A 7,454-nucleotide genomic window follows, 5' to 3' on the forward strand; every position below is an offset into this window, starting at 1 on the left:
TTTCATTCCCACACAAAGGCATAGAAACTAAACAACCTTATGCTGAATGACAGTTGGGTCAAGGAGGAAATAAAGGAGGAAATTATCAAATTCCTCAAACATAACAACAATGAAGCCACAAGCTACCAAAACCTGTGGGATAGGCCAAGTTCTGTGGCTCATGCCTATGATCCTAGCTCTCTGGGAACCCAAGGCATGTGGGTCAGGAGCTCAAGAACAGCCTGAGCAAGATCGAGACCCTGTCTCTACCAGAAACAGAAAAACTAACTGGGCATCATGGTGAGTGCCCGTAGTCCTAGCTACTTGGGAGACTGAGGCAAGAGGATTGCTTAACCCCAGGAGTTCGAGGTTGCTGTGAGCTATATGATGTAGGGCACACTATCCAGTGAGATGCTGTCTCAAAAAAAAAAAAAAAAATCTGTGGGACACTGCAAAAGCAGTCCTAAGAGGGAAATTTATCATATTAGATGCCTACATCTGAAAAACAAAAAGAGAGCACAAACAACCTAATGAATCATCTGAAGGAAATGGAAAAATAAAGAGCAATTCAATCCCAAACCTAGCAGAAGAAAAGAAATAACCAAACTGAAATCAGAATAAATGAAATTGAGAAAACAGAATCATTCAGAAAATTAATGAAAAAAATTGGTACTTCAAAAAGATAAACAAAATCAATAAGCCTTTGGCCAGACAAACTAGAAACAGAAAAGATCTCTAATAACCTCAATCAGAAGCAAAAAAGGGAGAAATAACAACATCACAGTGACACAAGAGATCATCTCTGATTACTATAAAAAACTCTATACCCAGAAATTTGACAATATGGAGTAAATGGACCAATAACTAGAATCACACCATCTCCCTAGACTTAGCCAGGAAGAAATAGATCTCTTGAACAGACCAATACCAACTGCTGAAATTGAAGAAAGAATGAAAAAGCTTCCACCAAAAAAAGCTCTGGTCCAGATGGTTTCACACTAGAATTTTATCAAACCTTCAAAGAACATCTTGTACCTATGCTACAAGACCTATTCCAAAACACTGAGAAGGAAGGAACCTTTGCCAACTCGTTCTATAAAGCAAACACCACCCTGATTCCAAAACCAGGAAAGGACCCAACAAAAAAGAGAACTACAGACCAATTTCACTAATGAATATAGATGCAAAAACACTCAATAAAATCTTAGCAAATAATTACAGCTATAGGGGCAGCACCTGTGGCTCAGTGGGTAGGGCCCCAGCCCCACATAATGAGGGTGGCAGGTTCAAACCTGGCCCCAGCCAAACTGCAACAAAAAAAATAGCTGGGCATTGTGGCAGGCGCCTGTAGTCCCAGCTACTCGGGAGGCTGAGGCAAGAGAATTGCGTAAGCCCAGGAGTTGGAGGTTGCTGTGAGTTGTAATGCCAAAGCACTTTAATGAGGGCAATAAAGTGAGACTCTGCCTCTACCCTCCCCACCCCCCAAAAAAAAGATTACAGCTACATATTTTTAAAAAGTATACATCACAATCAAGCAAGCTTTATCCCAGGGATCCAAGGTTGGTTTAACATACACAAATCATAAATATAATTCACCATATGAAAAGAAGCAAAAACAAAGACTATATGATCCTCTCAACAGATGCAGAAAAAGCATTTGATAAAATTCACCATCCTTTTCTAACAAGAACACTTAAGAAAACAGGGATAGATGGCACATTTCTTAAACTGATTGAAGCCATCTATGACAAACCACAGCTAATCTCATACTGAATTGGGTAAACCTGACAGCTTTTCCACTTAGAACTGGAACCAGCCAAGGACATCCACTTTCCCACTGCTATTCAACATAGTGCTGAAGTTCTGGCCAATGCAACCAGGCAAGAGAAGGAAACAAAGAGCATCCAAATGGTGACAGAAGAGGTCAAACTCTCACTCTTTGCTGATGATACGATCTTATACTTAGGAAACCCCAGAGACTAAACCACTAGACTCCTGGAAAAGATCAAGAAATACAGTAACATCTCAAGGTATAAAATCAATGTCCACAAATCAGTAGCCTTTGTATATACCAATAACATCCAAGTTAAGAAGCAACTGAAGGACACAATTCCCTTCACAACAGCTTCAAAGAAAATGAAATACCTAGGAATATACCTAACAAAAGAGATGAAGGTTTAGAAAGAGAATTATGTAAACCCTAAGAAAAGAAATAGCAGAAGACATTAATAAATGCAAGAACATACCATGTTCTTGGCTGGGAAGAATCAGGACTGTTAAAATGTTTATACTACATAAAGCCATCTACAGATTTAATGCAATCTCCATCAAAATACCAACATCATACTTAGAAGAATTGGACAAAATAGTTCTTCATTTTGTATGGAACCAGTTGGGGGAGGAATAAAAAAGGGGAAAAGAGGAAAGATGAGTATACTCCCACTTAATGGCACAAAGTAAGGGCATATGGCACACCTCCTGGGTACAAGACACAACTACAGCCGGGACTCTACCTACCAAATGCAAACATGGTAACCTAATTATTTGTTCCCTCACATTAATCTGAAATTCAAAAAAGAGGGGAAAAAAAACCCAGAAAATTCTGAGCCTATTAGTGTCCAAAAACAGAAAGTGAAAAGATAATCCACAGACTAAGAAAAACAATTTCTAAATCATCTATCCACAAAAGGACTTGCATCTAGATTATATTATATAAAGAATCTTGGGCAGCACCTCTGGCTCAGTGGGCAGGGTGCTGGCCCCATATACCGAGGGTGGTGGATTCAAACCTGGCCCCAGCCAAACTGCAACAAAAAAAATAGCCAGGCATTGTGGCAGGCGCCTGTAGTCCCTGCAGACTGAGGCAAGAGAATCACCTAAACCCAGGAGGTGGAGGTTGCTGTGAGCTGTGACATCACAGCACTCTACCAAGAGTGACAAAGTGTGAAAAAAATTAATTAAAAAAAAAATCTTACAAGTCAATAATAAGACAACCCAACTAAAATAGGCAAAAGATATGAATAGACATTTAATCAAAGAAAACATATGAATTAATAATATGTACATAAAACAATGCAACTTAGTAAGTCATGGGGAAAAGGCAAATTAAAACCACAATGAGATACCATTACACACTGACCAAAACGGCTATAGGCCAAATAAATGTTCACAAGAGGATGGAAAAAGTAGGACCATCATACACTCACTTTGAAAAACAGTTTAGCTCTTTCCAGCCAGCGCCAAGCAATGGGCATCTCTTGGGACAACTGGCACAACCACCACAAGACCGGGGGCAAGAGAAAGCCCTACCACAAGAAGCAGAAGTATGAGTTGGGACTCCCCACAGCTAACACTAAGATTGGCCCCCGTCGAATACATACCTTCCACGTTCAGGGAGGTAACAAGAAATATTGTGCCCTGAGGACGTGGGAAACTTCTCTTGGGGCTCAGAGTGCTGTACTAGGAAGACAAGGATCATTGATGTTGTCTACAATGCATCCAATAATGAGCTGGTTGGTACCAAGACCTTGAAGAAGAACTGCCTTGTGCTTATTGACAGCACACCATACCAACAGTGGTATGAGTCCCACTATGCACTGCACCTGGGCCGCAAGAAAGGAGCAAGCTGACTCCAGAAGAAGAGATTTTAAACAAAAAAGGTTCAAAAAAAATTCAGAAGAAATATGATGAAAGGAAAAAGAACACCAAAATAAGCAGTCTTCTGGAGGAGCAGTTCAAGCAGGGCAAGCTTCTTGCATGCATTGCATCAAGACCAGGCCAGTCGGCTATGTGCTTTAGTAGGCAAAGAGCTGGAGTTCTAGCTGAGGAAAATCTAGGCCCAGAAAGGCAAATAATTCTTCCTCTCTCCTATCTTTTTTTGTTTTGTTTTGTTGCAGTTGTCATTGTTTAGCTGGCCCTAAGTTTGAACCCGCCAGCCTTCATGTACCTGGTTGGTGCTATAACCACTGTGCTACATGTGCCATAACCACTGTGCTATAGGCAAGAAGTCTTTCTCTCTTCTGTCTTAGTTCATGTAATAAACGTTCATTATTCCAAAAAAAAAAAAAAAAAGTTTAGCAGAAAGCTAACCATATACTCACCATACAACCTAAGAATTTCACGCTTAGACATTACCCCAATAAAAATGAAACCTGGAAGTATTTCAGATTGCATGTGAATACCCCACACAGTACCCCAGAAGTGCATTAATGTACATAGTTACCATTGAATAAAAAAAAAAAAAAGAAAAAAAGAAAAATGAAACCTTATGTCAGCACAAAAACATGTACATGAACATTCATAGTGGCATTATTCTTAACAGTAAAAAATTGGAAACAATCTAAACATCCATCAATTAGTAAATAAAGAAAATGTGATAGATGATGACTTTACATCTTTTGTATTAATTTGGATGGAGCTGAAATACATTCTTCTTAGTAAAGCATCACAAGAATGGAGAAGCAAGAATCCAGTGTACTCAATTCTGGTATGAGGACAATTGATGTTAGTATGTGGTGGCGGGGGAGGAACTGAGGGGGGAAGGGGGATGAGGGAGGGGAGAGAGAGGATGAAGGAGGGAGGGGGGCGTGGAGCCACAATGTGTGACACACCTCTTGGAGGCAGGACACTATTAATAGAGGGACTTCACCCAGCAAATGCAAGCAGTATAACCTGGCTCACTGTACCCTCAATGATTCCCCAACAATTAAAAAAAAAAAGAAAGAAAATGTGATATATCTACCCAATGGAATATTACATTACAATAAAAAGGAAGAAACTGATGTATTCTGTAACATGAATGAACTTTCAAAACATTATGCCAGATACAAAAGACTACATATTATATGATTCTATTCCTGTGAAATATTCAGAAAATGCAAAAAGGCAAAAAGAAAGTAAATCAGTGGTTGCCTAGGTTATTTACTGTATGCCATTTTTATGACATTCTGAAAATAAAAAATTAGAGAGATGGAGACTATATTAGTTATTGCCAGCACCTAGGCATAGGGAACAGCTATAAAGGGGCAAGAAAGCAATTAACTGCCAACAGATAATTGATAGACATGTTCTCAAGTGACTAGAACACTTCACCATTAAAAAAAAAAAAAACACTCACGATTGAAAAAAGTTCTCAGCAGAACAGGAATAGAGGGGAACTTCCTCAATTTTAAAAAAAACCTACAGCTAAAATCATACTTAGTGCTAAAAGACTGAGTACTTTCCCCTGAGATTAAGAATAAGGCATCCCTCTAAGGCAGCATAGTACTGGAAATTCTGGCCAATACAAGGCAGCAAGAGAAAGAAAGAAAAAGTATACAAAGCAAAAAGAAGAAATAGAACATCCCTATCTGCAGATGACATTGACTATCCATGTAGAAATTCTTTAGCAATCTGTAAAAGAACTCTTAAAACTCATAAGTGAGGGGGCGGAGCCAAGATGGCGGACTGCAGCCAGCTTTTTACAGAAGCTCCCGTCCAGAAGGAGGCTAAAGGACAGAAGTTTAGCAAGTTAGCTGATGGTTTGGAGCAGAGCCAAGAGAGAAGATTGAAGAGCGCACTTCAACCTTCCTGAGGTTGCGACCCCAAAAATACAACCAAAAGGTACAAAATCCACCACCAAGCAGAAGGGAGTCCCCTCTCCCACAATAAGGGCTCACAGTTTACTCCATGCAAACAAGCGAGCTGAATTCAAACTTCCTCCCACCCTAACCCACAGGAGAGACCCCCTAAAAACTGGACATCCTACCCCTGCTGGCATGCCACGGCATCCTCCGGCCAGGCATAAAACTGTAAAACTGTATAAAACTGTATATATTCCCCACCTGCAACATTGAACTCCGAGGAGTCCCCACCCACCCACTCCGAGGTCTGGAGGTTTGTTACCTATGGAATCCAGATTCTTGGGCATCTCCTTGAGAGAAATGGAGGGGGAAACGGCTGGTGCTGTTCTGTGCTGACATGAGGAGAGGAGAGTCGGCTCAGGGGACACCAATACAGCAATGGTGGCATCCTGAGCTGCAGAATGACGCCATTCCAGCCCCGTCTCTCTGGGCAGACAGAGGTTCCAGACAGCAGCCACAGGCAAAACGCAGAGAACTTTCATAAGTGAAGCACCAGCCCTCAGGGTGTAATCCCCCTGAGACAAAGGCAGTGGGCGGGCAGAGGTTAGAATTGACACCTGAGTGTAAACTGCTATTTGTCTGCTGCCCCGAGCTGAATGCAAGGACTTGCAGAGAAATCTAGCTGGACAGAAGCCTAATTTAAAAACGCAAGGCCTCCTTGCTGAACTCAGATTTATGGCTGATTTTGCCAGTTGTAAACCCCAGGAGCAGTAGCCTACTACAATGAATAGGGTCAGAGACCTAGGGGATTACGAGTGACTGGGTGCAAGGTGCGGAAGGAGGTATTAACCTTCCCAGACTAACCCATTTGCTGGGTGGGTCCCTTTGACCTCACAGAGAGGGGCGGGCCCAAAACTGCTTGCTAGAGTCGCAGGCCTCATGGGCGGCAGAGAAGATCCTTGCCCCAGGCTCCAGCACAGGCCCAGAACTGCTTGCTAGTGCCGTAGGCATCACGTGGGCAGTGGCAGAGGAGTCCTCCGTTCCAGGTAGACCCAAAACAGCTTGCTAGAGACACGCACACTCCATGGGGGCCAGGGGAGGAGTTCCTCGCTCCAGGCACCCAAGCTGCGTGGGCCTAGAACTACCTGCTAGAGCCACGTGTGCCCTACAGGTGGTGGTGGAGGGGTCTACCACCCTGGGCGGGCCCAGAACTGTTTGCTAGAGCCACGTACATCCCACGGACAGAGGTGGAGGAGTTCCCCGCTCTGGGCTCCCACACTAGGAGGGCACAGATCGGCTTGCTGGTGCCACATGCGCCCAACGGGCAACGGTCAAGGAGTCCTCCACTCCCCCCGTTACTATGGTAGGGCTGAACTAGGACTGATCTGGTCGCTCACGTACCCTGCGCTACCACTGCCATTTCCCCACCCCCTGGCTGCTCCAGGGTGCTGAACTAGGACTGATCTAGCTACTACAGTTTCCCTGTTCCACCAGTTGCCCTGGAGGGGCCGAACTAGGACTGATCCGGCTGCTGCCAGTCTCCTGTCCCCAGGTCGGCCCAGCAGGCTGAACGAGGTCTAATTGGGGCACGCACACTCCTGTGCAGATGCTAAGGTTCCACTGCACCCCAGGTGCCCCAGCACCAGAGAACTGGGAGTAGACAACAGACAGGCTCTGCCTGTCTCTCTGGGCAATCAGAAGAAGCCACCAACTGAACGGTTCTGATTAAGGCCTCCAAACAAGGTAAACTCAGCATGGGGCAGAATTAGCAGAAAAACTCTGGCAACTCGAATAACCAGAGTAGATCAACTCCTCCAAGAGAAAATGGGGAAGACACAATTGAAGACCCTATCCATAAGCAAATGGTTGAGATGTCAGAAATCGAGTTCAGAATGTGGACAGCAAATAAGATTA

The 7,454-nt window shown here is 43.3% G+C and overlaps 1 protein-coding gene and 1 pseudogene across 2 annotated transcripts in view; one reads left to right on the forward strand and one right to left on the reverse strand.

Annotated features, from left to right (window-relative positions):
• The window catches only part of HSF2BP (heat shock transcription factor 2 binding protein), a 152,878-nt gene that overhangs the window by 108,545 nt on the left and 36,879 nt on the right, over positions 1-7,454 (reverse strand). The gene's annotated exons all lie outside the window — the stretch shown is intronic.
• Positions 3,205-3,833, forward strand: LOC100950337 (annotated as a pseudogene).

The sequence above is a fragment of the Otolemur garnettii genome, unplaced genomic scaffold (assembly GCF_000181295.1).
Source record: "Otolemur garnettii isolate 467f Iridium unplaced genomic scaffold, OtoGar3 scaffold00128, whole genome shotgun sequence".
In the NCBI taxonomy this organism is placed as follows: domain Eukaryota; kingdom Metazoa; phylum Chordata; class Mammalia; order Primates; family Galagidae; genus Otolemur; species Otolemur garnettii.